This window comes from Nelumbo nucifera, chromosome 2 (genome assembly GCF_055504915.1).
Source record: "Nelumbo nucifera cultivar China Antique chromosome 2, China Antique-T2T, whole genome shotgun sequence".
Lineage (NCBI taxonomy): Eukaryota > Viridiplantae > Streptophyta > Magnoliopsida > Proteales > Nelumbonaceae > Nelumbo > Nelumbo nucifera.
In genome coordinates, this window is record NC_142650.1 from 53,665,878 (window position 1) to 53,681,924 (window position 16,047).

A 16,047-nucleotide genomic window follows, 5' to 3' on the forward strand; every position below is an offset into this window, starting at 1 on the left:
TACAGAGTATTCCTCTTGGACTCAAATGTGCTATTTATTTAATGGGATTGGAGTGAAATACCATTAAAATTAAACCCTAAACTTTTAGTAATATTGTAATTATTGTTTATAAACTATAAGGGTAAATGGGGGTAATCATGCAATGTAGTATTTCCCCATTTCCTACAAACATTTGATTGATCAAGACTAAGCCCTAACCCTAAATGTCTTGCTCTCAACCCTAACCCTTTCCCTCCAAAACCCTAGTTCTCAGCTCATGTCTTTGGGGAATGAACGATGAACCCGGGTCAACACCATTTTCATCTTCCATTCCAATGCATTGTACATAAGCAAAGTTTTAAAAATCAACTTGGAACTAGAATCATTCTAACCATCGGTTTCTAGGTCGACGATTTGATTGTCTGGTTTGAACAGACAGCCTGTTCCAATTTAAAAAATAATAATAATAAAAAATGAGCAAAACCATTAAATGGATCGAATAGATCAATGGTTTGACTGATTGGGTCATCGGGTCACTAACCAAATCAATGGTTTGTATGCAAAAACTGGGTTAAGGGTGAAATAGAACCAATTGCTTAAATGATTCACAATGATACGACCGCAGAATGAATTGCAGTTCGAAAACACTGGCTTGAAGCTTGCTCGGCTTCTTCATTCTTCCCTTCACGTAGGGGTCTGGTCGATGCTTGAGATTCTCCTCCACATGAAGCTCACCCACTATGACTTACATCTCGCCATGCCTATTTGCATGAACACAATCTACGCTAAAGCCAAGTCTCATCTCCTTGCTTCCATGCAACGAGAAGACAGACACTCACACAAAGTTGACATATATGTAGAAGAAGCTGTGCGATATATACCGAATCAGAGATAGTTTCTAGGATTTATCCTGATGCTGGATGGTTGGAGGTCGGAGCTTATTGGGAAGTAGCTAGCTAGCTCATTCGCCATTACTTACATCTCGCCTCACCTATCTATCTACATTGACTTAACACAATCTGCTTTCGATCAAGTCTTATATCTCCTTGTAACGAGAAGACGCAAAGTCAACATATAGATATAGAAGAAGCTTTGTGATATATATCGAAGAAAGCTTGTAAGATTTTCCCCGATGGGGGCCAGATGGCCAAATTAGAATTTGAGTTGACCTCCCATGCATATCCAATCTGATTTCAAATTTAATTTAAATTAAAACATTTCATTATCGAATGGAACTCAGATTTAGATTCATTCGATCATCATATGCCAATCCAATTATAGCCTATGAGTACTAACTATTAATCTGTTTCTTTAATTTAGGCTCACTTTGGAAGAGTACAAATTTGGAATTCTTCTAAACCTTATTGCACCGTAAATATTTGGATTATTTATAGTCTTCCCAAACTGAGCCTTAGTGCCTTAAAATATTTAGAAAAAGATTCCGTGCATGATCAGTGACTGATGATGAGTGAAACTTCTAGCTGCTAGTTTCGACAAATTACACACATGCAAAATTAATTGAAGATGAAGTTTCTTGTTCATTAGGAAATGAGAAAACTAACAGATTCCTGCTATTTAATTCATCCAAGCCGATTTTACGCTTTCTTTCTTTCTTTCTTTTTCCGAATGTTGGAAAGGAATACATTTATCTTAGTCTTACTAAAATTCAAAAACAGAGAATATTTCCATTTCTTGATCGATCGGCTCTGCATCTGCAAAGCACGTGAACACACGTGGGTAGGTTCACAAATTAAATCACATGAAAACCTATCTGATTGGACCTCTCCTTCAATTCATTATCGTCTGAGAAAGACTGGGGATATATAGTAAGTGAAGAGATATGTCCAGATTTTCAGAAATATTCCAACTATTATACTACTACTACTACTACAGGTATAAGTGGTATCATAGTGTTGTTTACAATTTCTTTGATTTTCTAGCAAGTTTTTTCTTGTTTTAAGTGTAACCTGATAACACAATACACACATACAAATTTTATAAATATAAAATTAAGCTAATAATCTACCACCGTTGGTTTTACTCTGTCTTTTTCTTGCAAATTGCTTAAAACCTAAACTTTTACATCTTTTCATGAAAAATGAAGAATCAGGCAAGCTTTGTGACAATTACATGAACGGTTCCCTGAACTCTAGACATGACGACAATGAATTTGATAGAAAGACCTTGGAGACTTGGTTTATTCTGCCAACTTCTGAACTCTGAAACCAGACAAAGAACCCCTCCTTGTCTGTGTCCATCAACTGGGTGTTTCCTTTGGGATACTCCAATAACTTAAGCTTGTGTGTATCCATCTGCAGGTCGTCTTCTTTTGGAAAATCATCTCAGCAATGATATTTGCTTTCTGCACTAATTTAATGGCCGGATGAAGCTCTGTTTATGTGTCGAAGGAAAAAAATATTAATAAGTAAAGAAAAAACAAAACAAAAAGCTTCCAAACGGAGGGACTACTTACATGCAATACAGAGGGTGAATTTCACAGAGATGGTTTCATTGTGACTACAGTCGTTACGTGTGAGAGGACGTTAATTATATCTCTCCTATTAATCGATAAAGCTTTCTTTGTAGCTAATATCTTTCCACCCTATGCCAAAATATCAGTACTCAAATAATTACATAAATGTTGGGTAGGCGCAAGACATGATTCTAGTAGACAATTCATGGCTGCCACAATTTTAATTTGCAAGGGTATATAAGTTACCCACATAAGATTCAATCAAATATGGGCCAAGGTTCTGTCTCTGTGAACTGTAACTAATTAACTATTCCATTCATTGAAAGGATTTACCCTAGCTTTACAACACCCAGCAAAAGTGAAAAGTTTTTATAAAACTTCAATTGCAAATTACTTAACAATTCATCCAATCAATATCTATCACATACAACTCAAGTTTGCCTAGTAAATGGTCTGCTCTATTGCTTAGAAAAGGTTTATTAATTTGGAGATAATTTTCAGTCTCAATTATCATTCCAATTCATTAGAATCTCATACTCGAGGATTAAACACAGTGGGTTCATTCAACTGATTTTTTATATATTTTATTCATATTTAAAAGCTTAGAAAAGAATGCATAGTATTTATTATATAAAAAATATAACAAAAATTAAATTATAACCCTTAAATCTAAAAACCATTTAAATTCAAAACGTCTTGACTCTTGCACACGAATACACGAATCAGTTAAATTCTAGAACCGCCGACAAGAGCATGAAAGGACTAGATTGTCAAAGAAAATGAATCGCAGGAAAAGAACACGATACATGGCCAAATGACATTGCTAATGTGAAGGAGAAAATTAATTAATGTAGTAGGCACGTTAGGTAAGCATAATGAGTGAGCATGTAATAGTTGTGTGATACATGTCTTAGTTAATGTGCGTTTTATTTAAATATTTTTATTTTGTTAGACAAAAAATATCCATTATTTTATTATTTTTGTCAAAATAATTAAAAATAAAAAACAATAAAAAAAGAAAAACGTAAATGAATTCCAATTCCCAATATGTTTAGGTTTTCCTTTTTTGATAATCTATTTTGCAGCACATAGGTGGTCATTCTTCACTAATGCATACAAGTGCAAGAAACGAAACAAGAATGCTTTATCCTTAAAACACTATTGGTTTATATCCCTCAGCTTAAAGATTTGGCTATATTGTTTTGTTCTAGCGCTTAGATTTTAGGGAAAAACTACCATGTTAAGATTCTAACCATGTAAGGTTCTAATATTGGTACGATGTGCCATTGTATCTTGGGAGTACCAATACCCATTTTTAAGCCACTTAAAAAACTATTTTCTAATAATTAAATAACATAAAACTAATGCAAAATTTTGAAAAGCAAATAAGAAAGATGTGCATGGTTCAAAGTGTTGATATTCAATACACCCTTTTCAGCTCATTGGGGTGTATTGATACTAATTTTGTGTCTCATATATCAAACAAGCCATATAAGTCCTTAATTTTATGTTTTCCATGTCTTTATTGTTTGTTTATGAATATATCCTTTGGCTTTCGCTTGAGGCTTACACTTAAAAATGCCTTGAGGCTTATGCCTCAACGTTATGAGACCCAATTGTCTTGCCTCTGCCTTTAACCTTTTAGAACCTTGGTTTAAAGTATCGATACACCCAGGTGTATCAATATTTTAAATCATTTCATGTTTTTTCTTTTTTAGTTTTTTTTAATTTTCATTTGTAGATGTTTTTATATTATTTCATAAATAAAAGAAATGATTTTTTGAAAAGAACTTTAAACAGATGTATCAAAAACCTCATAATAGATACATCTAATACAGAACATTATTGTATTGATATTTAAACCTTTTAGGGCCAATCAATTCAGGACCGATCTATCTTAACCTAGCCTATACCTGATTCATTAACAAATGAAAACCCTATTAGCCTACATCCCATCTGTCTTGTTGTTTAACTACAAGTAAGGCGATTAAGATAAGAATACATTATTAAACTATTATTCAAGTAGCATGAGGTAAGAGGTGATGACAGAGTCAAGGGAATGATAGGATCGGATTACGGGAAGAGTTCATCAAAATAGATGGTGCGTACATCCAGAGATGGATTTCGCATAAAGTGATAATACTTATTTGGTTGCTTCTGAAGCAAGTGGGATGAGAGTTAGTTCTGTCGATGTGGTGATGTGATTCTAAAGGAATCGTAGACGATAACCCACTCATGGAGGAAGTTGCCTGTTACATCGTGCAGGTTGCCAACCGGGCCTCGATTAGGTCGGTGGAGGCAGGTTGCTCTTATGCCAACCTAACACCTTCTAGGGCATTTGCAAGTTGGCTTACCGAGGTGGGGTCAAAGAGATCGAGATAGGTGCAATGTATCTGAAGTACTCTCGAAGTCAATGTTTACATCACGCTAAGATATTGTATGACGGTTTTGGAATGCCACGTGCCAAAATTACGTGTTGCGATGTAATTGCGGGCCAAATTGCCACTCATAAAAAATGATCATGACTAAAGTTTCGACTGCATTTTCTTTTTCGGCTTGGGCTTTAACTACAATAACTACAATAACCCTATATAATCATCAAATCATTCCTCAATTCATCATGTCTAATACATACATACATACATACATACATACATACATACATACATATATATATATTGTTTACGTCACGCTAAGATATTGTATGACGGTTTTGGAATGCCACGTGCCAAAACCATGTGTTGCAATGTAATTGCGGGCCAAATCGCCACTCACAAAAAAATATCATGACTAAGTTTTGACTGCATTTTCTTTTTCTGCTTGGGCTTTAACTACAATAACTACAATAACCCTATATAATCATCAAATCATTCTTCAATTCACCATATCTAATATATATATATATATATATATATATATATATATATATATATATTATTCAGGCCAAAGCCCCCTACAATCAGACATGTGGCACACTTACATTTAGACATTTGTCCTTCCAAGAAGAGAGACCACTAATAACTTGCTGATTAACAAAATCCAAAGCCAACTACTCTAAGTTAACTACCATGTAGACACATGGCCATCTCTGATTTTTTTTCTCTTACAGATTTCACATACGTGTGATATTGTAATTCTTCAGACATGAGAAGTGGGAAGTTCCCACTCTCAATCTCTTCCAAAAAAAGTAAGCATAATATGAAACAATTTTCAATCTTCCTGCACATTCACTCTAACAGAGCACATTCAACCGTCTCTACCACACTCTCAAGGAATGTGCTTTGTGAACCTAGAACTTCAGAGGAGTCTGGAACTCAGAGAACTTTCAAGGTGTTTACCAAATTCTCTTCCTGTACTCTCCAACTTCAAAGAACTCAGAGAACTCTCCAACTTCAGAAGTCTGCAACTCAAAGAATTCTACAACAACTTTGCTACTCAGAGAAGTCTTAACTTCAACATTGGTGTTTCATTGAAGGTCTCCGGTTCAACTAACTTCCAATCGATTAGTCTATTATCTTGCTAGATTTTTTTGTTAGTGTTTCTATAGTTATTTAATGCCCAACCTATTATCTTTGTTTCTTCATTAGTTTTGAGTTAGTAAATTCTTTGTTTTATATATGTTTATAGTTCTCTGTTTTTTCAATCTTTGTTTTAATGATCACCGACCACCGGCAATCGTTTATGGCCAGCCGCAGTGTCATGGTGTTAATAGGATAGATTTGATTTATGCTCGATCATCAGGTTACAAACCTGTTGTGGCCATTCAATGCTTATTTCAATATGTGTTTTAATGATCGCCAAACACCGGCAAACATTTATGGCCAGTCATGGCTTTCTATTTATAGGATAGAGTTCATGCTCAGTCGACAGTTTACAGAGCAGGTTGTGGCCAGTCAACGATGTCTTCATGCCTTCAATTTTTCTGTACTTTTTCTTCTTTATTTCTTTTTTTTTCATTCTTGGTATGTTTAAGTTACTTATTTTTTGTTGAAATGGGGGATAAACCACCCATCTATTGCTGGTTGACTTACTGTTGAAGTTTTTAATTCGTCGTTGTATCGAGCGGCGAATTGCAATGTTTGGGTCAAGAAGACAAAATGATTTTGCTAATCGGGTCGGGTCGGGTTGACCAAGATTACGACGTGATGGTTTAAATCATAAGCCTAACTAATCTGAACCAATTTTTGAACCTAGGTTCAATTAATTACTCAAATTTTAATCCTAACAATAATTACTCAAATTTAATATCAAAATTAATAATCATTATTTAATATTCTTAGTACTTAATTACAACTATTTAATTGTTTTGCTGACATTACTTACAGCTAATTATTTCATTACCGATAATTAATTACTGATATTTAATAGTGATAAGTAATTAATGAGAATATTTAATTATTTAATATTTATTAATTACTGATATTATTTCATTATCTAACAAATAATAATAATTATAATAGTATCATCATCATCATCATTATTATTTTATTATTATTATTATTATTATTAATTTTATATTTAATATCTTATTAATACATTAATGATAATTAATTTCTACTTATATATATATATATATATATATATATATATATATATATATATATCTTCTTCAAGCTACAACCCCCCACCATTCAGACATGTGGCCTTCTCATTTTTTTGAAAATCAAAACACATGGCATTTTTTGAGAAGTTGTTAAAGCCCACAACCCACTACCGCCATTCAGACAAGTGGCCTTCTCATTTTCTAGAAAGTTAGACATGTGGCAATTTCTAGAAAAAATCATAAAAGATATTAGTTTTAACATTAATTTTTAATAAAAATTATAATTAAGAAGTTTTATTTCCAAAAATTAATAAATTTATAACAATTAATATCCACATAGAAAGTTATTGCAAATTTATTTGACAAACATGATCCATTTTGGGCCATATTAATCTTTCTAATTCAATTTACTAATTCAAATAAAAGAGTCATTATCAAGGCTCTCTCTCTCTATAGATAGATAGACAGACAGATAGATAGATAACCATTCTGTTTTATTGCAAAATAATCAATTATAAATTTCACAATTGTAGAAGGCATGTCACACACTTTCATTTTCTGCCACGTTTTGACAGCAGAAATTGAAAATCTAGAAATAGGTCATACAAATTAATTAATTAAATAAGAACATAAATCATCAATTAAAAAGTAAACCCAATTTAACTTATCAAATTAATTAAATAAGAAACGTAAATAAAATTTCCACATAAGTATTAGTGAATCTCAAAACAATAAAATGGCCAGTTAGATAAAATGGTGTGGGGCCCATTCTTTAGATAAAGTGGACTATTAATTACAAATAAAACCAGATTTAATCTTTTAAATCAATAAAAAACTTGACCCGTACTAATTACGAAGTACGGTTGTCAAACAAAATAGATTAAATTAATGGCCCTAAACACGACTACTTATAAAAAAAGTATTCACCCCCAAATATGTAGGCCTATATATAATCTTTCTAATTTATTATTATTTTTTAATTTGAATAAAAAAACTCTCAAAGGTATAGGTTCCATTTTTTTGTCTGAAATAAATTGTCAATTATAAATTAAACATTAAATAACAAACTTAAATTAAATATTTTAAATAAGGGAAAATCTATGATATGAAAAAGATATGGTATGGGAAATGTTTTGACCAATGTGAATTTTGATAAATAACACCACGTTTAGGATTTCAATTGACTGGTTAGAAGTTTTTCAGATATCATGTCTTTTTCATATCATAGTCCAACCCTTCAAATTAATAATAAATTTCAAACAAAATCACACCTTATACTTAATGCGGTGTATCAAACAAACTTTCTCGAAATATAAGAACAAAAAATATCAAAATACTAACTAGCCCCGTATTTAATACGGGGGTCATTCTCTAATTTTTGTTTGAAATCTCTCTCTCTCTCAACTTGTTTAAGTTAACATAACAACCCTCCAAGTCTCTAACCACGTAAAATAATGGGACGGAAAATCCAAAATTTCTTTACAAAAACACTGAAGAGATAGAGTCAAGACAACTACCGCCTGACGTGGCATGCATAAAACAAGAAAAGAGAAAGGAGACTGAGAATTACTTAAAATACGAATAATTAAAATGATGGATGGCAGGAAAATCTTTGTTAAATTAAATGCGACCAATTAAAGTTGAAAGCAGACTTGACAGTTACGTTGAAAACTCTCGGTTTCGTATAACGCCACGGATTCATCATCCAACCCTGAGTCCCGAAAAAATCGAGGCTTGATGCTGGATATTATTTTATATTTTGAAAAAGAAAATAAAATTAAATATTCCACCATGAACCTTTCATTTTGTTAATACCACCACCATCAAGTTGGATCCTTGAATTTCAACAACCATTCCAACCTTGTAGCCTCTAGTTGATGTATAAGCGGCAGAGTTTTATCTTGTACAGGGAGGGATCACAGCTTTGTAGATGGACGTACCTCAAAAGGCGTAACCTGGTAGTTGTTGTTACGTTGCTTAAGAACCATGCATTGGATTATTGAATTCGAAAAGCTCAATTGGATTAATAAATGTCTTTCTCCTCTACCAAATCCAAATACTGGGAATATTTATATAATACTAGTATGGATTCGATATTGGAAGAGTCAAAGAGATGATTGTCATATTACCAGACAATTTCCAGAAGAACATGCTCTAGGTTGCTGATTTGGAGGACAGTGATGAGCATGTTTTGGGATGCGTGACCAGCGTCGGTGGCTGCTTGTATTGTAGTAACCAAAGAGTAGAGAGGGCGGGTTCGATATGTGATGGGATCTGCTCTTTGCATCGACACAGTCACATCCCATGGTGTATTAGGAACATCTAGCATAAATAGTGATTTATGGAACACTTAAATCACATTTGTGCCTCATATATACATCTCAACATACATTTGAGAATATCTTTTCAAGTTATTAGTGGAAGATGTTCCTACACTTGCCAGCTGCCAAATACCCGCTACGTCAATCCCAATCGACTCTTCTTATGTGCTTTCCACATTAGTCGAGATAATAAAACTTTGGCTGTACGTTCTACAGAGTTTACGTCCTGTGACAGCTTAAAGGATAAGCGGGATCAGTTTCTCAAGTGTCCAAGAATGGAGGCTGAGCTTAAGAATTAAGAGTGTGAATGGATATGATAGTCCCATCCCTTCATTCACACATGATGTCATTGGGAAGACAGCGTGCTTATACATTAAGGGGGCGTTTGGCAGATTTTTCCATATGGTCTTTTTGGCTTTTCAATGTTTGAAAAGTCAAGATTTGATATTTTTTCATTTGGCAATGAAAGACAGAAAATTTAAGACGACCCATACTCCAAAAGGCTGGTGCAAGTCTAAAATGGCTAAAAATAAAAAAGCTTCAAATGAAGTTTCTCATCTTACCACCCCAAAAAACAAGAACTTGTCAAATAGTTACTAAAGCAGCCCGACTACTGTTGTGCCCTAGCAAGGCAGTTGTCCATCCAAAGCGGGAAAATGGCCCTTGCTACCATCCTCCACCTATACAAATACAAGGGCGATTAACACATATTTCTTTACGCTGAGTTTGGAAGGAGTTGTAGAATACAAAACCTTATATCTTGTATTATTTTGTATGCATTTATGTTATAAACTGAGCCTCTGCTTCAAGAAAAATATTGGTAATTTGGCACGATCTAGTAAATAAAAGTCATGCGGACGCGATCTGCTTGTAGGATGACAACTCAGCAAGGAGAGCCTAATCTGCAATATGCGGAGTTCGGACGTTTGGCCACCTTGGCATAATGCCACCTTAGCGCCTAATCGAATTCGGGGCCCAGGAACCGAAGTGACACGTAATCAATTTTAGTAGCTTCCTAGCAGACTCCAAATATTACGAGATCACACAGCATAACGACAAGCCTTATCTTTTCCCCGCCAGGATTGGGCAACAACAATAAGGTTCATTGACCGATACGTTACTCCCCGATTTTAGGCCACAGATCTCGGAACTGTTTCGGGAAACCCATGATAGCTCAGCTATATAAAGGCATCAATCCCTCCATGGTCCAAGTACACGCGATTACTTGCATCCAAACACTCTAACACTCAAATTCTAGCTCGCAGACACAACAGAATACTGACTTCCCCATCAGAGTGACCTTCCCGGGTCATCCACCCCGGTCACTCTAATCTTTGTTTTGCACTTTGTTCCAACTCATCACATGAGTACATCCAGGAAACCCTCCAGCTAAGAGCTTCCAAATCGTGCATCATCAATTGGCGCCGTTTGTGGGAAACGATCGAAAGGTCACACCAATTTTTTATAGTCTCAAACTCAGTCTCAACCTCAATGGCATTATCTAGCCACAATGGTAAGGGTAACATGAACATCACTAGGTGACAAGAGCAGAAGATAGTCACTCCCCAAGGACCCTCAGTGACAATCGGCCAGTTCACCATTCCTTTGACCGCATCCGGGGTCCCATCACTGTTCACGCCCCATACTACCCAACAGGTGAGTGTCCCGCTCCCCTAGGTGAGCGCCGCATTTTCGGAGCCTTTCGTGATTCCCCCTGGGATCGGGCACACCCAGTTCAGCAACCTTGTCTAGTGCGTTCGGACAATGCAGATTCAAATGCAACAGATTCATCAATTCCAGTAGTACTATTTTTATCAATAGTATCAGCAGCAGTTCCCACCACTACAACCAAGTTAGGGCGAACAACCAGCACCAGAACGCCTGCCAGTCTCCACCCCGCAGGGAGAGAACTTCGCTGGTACCGGTCCCTCCTTCGAGACGAACCCCGCCGCAGGGTGTCATAGGTGACCGACGTACACCCCTTGCTTCCCGAAGAGAAAGCTCGAGGAATAGGCTCGAACCCAACCAGCCCCAGAGGCGCAGCCGGTAGATTTCCCATGTGGAGCATCGACCCGAGGTCTGAGGTCCGGCTCCAAGGGAGACCCCTTGGTTCCTCGCAACAGCCAGCATCAAACTTACGACGAAGAGGAAGCGGCGAGGAGAATTTCTGAACCAGCTTGCCCTACTATTCGAAATAAAATTGAAGGGCCTAACAACACGGAGACCAGCAGTACGAATGTCACACCACCAAAAATGCAGCAGCGACAACGTCGCAAGACTCGTCGTTCATCAGCAAGGAATGATTCAGTAACAAAGCCCAGCCATCTAGCAGATCAAGGTCGGGAAAGAGAGGAGGTGAGCTCGGTGGCCACAGGAACAATGCCTACTCTTTGGAGCCGGCCTTCCCCCTGTCACCCCAGCTCTTAGAGGCCCTAGTGCCGAAAGATTTCAAGGTCCCGCCGCTAGACAAGTATGATGGGTCCTTTGATCCTAATGATCATGTGGGCGTATGGCAGTCCCAGATGCACCTCGCCGGGGCCAACGAGGCTTGTATTTGCGTATCTTTCTCCACCACGTTCAAAGGAGTAGCTCGGACCTAGTACATAAACCTAGCACTGGGTTCCATAAGAAGTTGGGCGCAATTCGCAGATATGTTTATGACCCATTTCATCACTAGTAAGAAGTGCTCGAAGTCAAAGGAGAGCCTTTTGAACGTGGTGCAGGGGAAGGGAGAGTCAATCCGCAGTTATATCAAACGCTTCAACGAGACATGCCGGTAGATATTGGACCTTAACCCAACAGTACGTTTCACCACAGTGCGCAAAGGCATCACCCACAAAGAGTTCAAGTGGTACGTCGTGGCCAACAAACCCAAGAACATCACCGAGTTCCTCCCGTTGGCAGATCAGTTTATTAGCATTGAAGAGGAGATAAACCAGAAAATTGACAACCAGCTAGGAGAAAAGAGGAAGAGAAAGAGAAAGAAGGGACGCACAACAAGAAAAAAAAAAGAAGTAAGTCCCCCAAGTGAACAAGCAAGTCCCCGAGCTTGAGGAGCAAAACCCCCTCGCGAAGTTACAGGTCGGGTCAGCATTCCAGGACCCCTCCAGTGGAGAGGATGAACTATACTCCCTTGAACGCGAAGCGAAGAGAGATCTTAATGGCAATCAAGGATTCCTCTATCGTTAGATGGCCACCCAGACTCCGTGGAGACCCAACGACCAGGAACCCGAACGTCTATTCTCACTTTCATCAGGACCATGGTCATAACACAGAAAACTGTAGAAACCTCCGTGATGAAATTAAAGAACTAATCCGTCGTGGGTAGTTGAAAAAGTACATTCTACATGAGGAAAAGGAACAGGGGAACTGGCATGGAGATCAGAAAAAAGAGACCCCAGAGAGCAGTAGACAGAACGAGCAACCACCTCGCCCACTACTAGAAGAAAGACCGATCCGTGAAGTGATTAATATGATCACCTGTGGATCTATTGTAGCGGGGTGCACAATAGCGGCTAGGAGAACATCATTCCGATAACTAAAGCATGGAGTAGAGAACCTACCCAAGTGATCTCAAATCGAAGAACCGATCTACTTTACCGAGGACGATACCCATGGGATCTAGTATCCTCATGACGACGCCCAAGTCGTGAAGATGGTCATCAATGACTTTGAAGTAAGATGGATCTTGGTGGACTCAAGCTGTTGGCCGATATCCTCTTCAAAGAAACCTTTGACAAGCTGCAGCCTGCAGTTACAACGGAGCGACCTAAAACCAGCAGATGCCCCACTAGTAGGGTTCAACGGAGAGGAAGTTATGCCTATAGGTCGTGTCATAGTGCCAGGGGAGGTGGGCATGTGGCCAAATATTGTCTGGTTCAAGCACACATTCTTGGTGATCACTACTCCATCCCCATACAATGCAATCATAGGCCGGCCTATTATGCATGTTTTACACGCAGTAGAGTTGACTTACTATCTTGCGATGAAGTTCCCAACAGATTGCGGAGTGGGAGTAGTACGAGGCGACCAACTCAAGTCCCGGAGGTGTTATGTTGTTGCCCTTAAAGGAAAAGCAAAGTTACCAGAGGACGTCGAACTAGAGCGACCGAAAGATTACAGCGAGGAGCGAGCTACACCGATGGAAGAGACAGTCCACATACCGATGTCTGAGACCGAACTAGCTAAGACTCTCTAGATCGGTGCACTCATAAGCGAACCGCTCCAAAATCAACTAGTAAGATTTTTACTCAACAATTTAGACGTTTTTGCCTGGTTTGCGACAGAAATGCCCGGAATTGACCTTTGTGTCATAACTCACAAACTGAATGTGCACCCTTTAGTTAGGTCAATCCAACAAACAAAACGAAACCTCGCCTAGAAACGGTGGAGGGTAGTCGATGAGGAGGTCAAAAAACTCCTCGTTGCAGACTTCATCAGGGAGGTCCAATACCCGAGCTGGGTCGCAAACCCAGTACAAGTGAAGAAAGCCAATGGCAAGTGGCACATATGCGTCGACTACACCGAATTGACTGCCTGGTAGACGCGACCTCAAGGCACGAGTTGCTGAGTTTCATGGACGCGTACTCCGGCTATAATCAGATTAGGATGGACATGACTGACCAAGATAAAACTGCTTTTGTAACCAAACTAGGGCTCTACTGCTATAAAGTTATGCCCTTTGGTTTGAAAAACGCTGGAGCAACCTTCTAGTGACTTGTAAACAAAATTTTTGAGTCTTTGATTGGCAAGAAAGTGGAGTGTTATGTTGACGGCATGGTCGTGAAGACCCAGTTCTCTAAATCTTTAATTAACGATTTAGACGTTATTTTTCAAAATTTGAGAAACTATAATATGAATTTAAATCTGAATAAGTGTGTCTTCAGAGTCACTTCGGGAAAATTTTTAGGCTACATAGTCAACCGACGTGGTATCGAAGCCAACCCAGAAAAGGTAAAGGCAATTATAGATATGAGACCAACTCGGAAAATAAAAGAAGTCCAAAGGCTGACTGACCGGGTAGCTGCCCTAAGCCGTTTCATGTCTAAGTCGGCAGGACGATGCCTTCCCTTCTTTAAAGCAATTAAAAAGAATGAGACTTTCGAATGGATTGAAGAATGCCAGCTCGCGTTTGACGAGCTCAAAAAGTATTTAAGTACTGCCCCAGTTTTAACCCGACCTGGGGAAGGAGATGTTTTGAAGCTATACCTCTCCGCAAATGACGAGCCAGTCAGCTTGGTACTAATCAGGGAGGTAGACTGGGTTCAACGACCCGTCTACTATGTAAGTAAGGTACTGTAGGATGCAAAGACCAGATACCCCAACATTGAGAAGCTGACATGCACGCTAGTGGTAGCAGCTCGAAAATTATGCCCATACTTCCAAGCCCATACCATCGTCGTCCTTACGGATAGACCTCTGAGGCACATCCTACTTAAGCCCAAGGTGTCCGGGAGGTTGACGAAGTGGTCCATCGAGCTTAGCGAGTATAACATCCGGTTCGAGCCACGACCAACGATCCAAGTCCAAATCTTGGCAGACTTCATAACATAATGCACGTTCAGCGCACCGGCCCCTAAACTGACTGAGCTCGCTCGCACGTCGGAGGCATCAACCAATGCGGCACCGGTCCCGGTCGTAGTAGTACTGACCTGGGACGAGGAGCCCTGGATCCTCCATGTCGATGGCTCATGCAACCAGCGAGGAAGCGGTGCGAGACTAATACTGTATGGCCCAAGAGAGGTGAAGTTGGAGTATGCTCTCCAATTCGGATTCGAGGCATCGAACAACGAGGTAGAGTATGAGGTGCTAATTGTTGGGCTCAACTTAGCAAAGGAAATGGTGAATACGAAGTGGCTCTCAACTGGTAGTTAACCAAGTCAATGGTGAATACGAAGCTCGTGACTTGACTATGGCAGCCTACTTATCCAGAGTTAGAGAGATCCTACCAAGCTTCAGCTCCTGCTTCATCAGACAAATCCCAAGTTCCAAGAAAGCCAAGGCTGACGCTCTATAATGACTAGCAAGCACGAGCAACAACACTATACGAACTGTGCACATAGAGGATCTACCATGGCCTAGCATTCTAAGGGGGCAGAAGAGGCCGCTCCCGTGTTGCAAGCGGAATCGAGTTGGATTGACCCGCTCGTTGATTATCTGCTCTACGGAACACTACCTACAGAACGCAATGCAGCTCGGAGGGTAGAGCCTCAATCTGCCAAGTACGTCCTCATAGACGGACAGTTGTATAGGGGATCATTCACGCTCCCCTACCAACGTTGCCGACAACCCATAGAAGTTGAGCTTGTACTTCACGATATCCATGAAGGTTTATACGAAGGACACCTGGGGGGGTAGGGCCCTTGCCCAAAAAGCATTAAGGGAAGGCTACTATTGGCACACAACGAAAGCGGACAGATTCGAACTCGTCAAGAAAGGTGATAGATGTCAGAAGCATGCCAACATCCTCCATCAACCTACAGCTGATTTGAAGTATCTTAGTAGCCCGTGACCCTTCGCGCAGTGGGGAATCGACATCCTCGGTACATTTCCTCCAGCAACCGGATAGAGGAAGTTCTTAGTCGTGGTGGTAGACTACTTCATGGAGTGGGTGGAAGCCAAACCGGTAGTAAGCATTACAGCCCAAAACGTGCAAAATTTCTTCAGGAAAAACATCGTGTGATGTTTCAGACTGCCCAAAGTCTTGATTTTGGATAACGGGAAGCAATTTC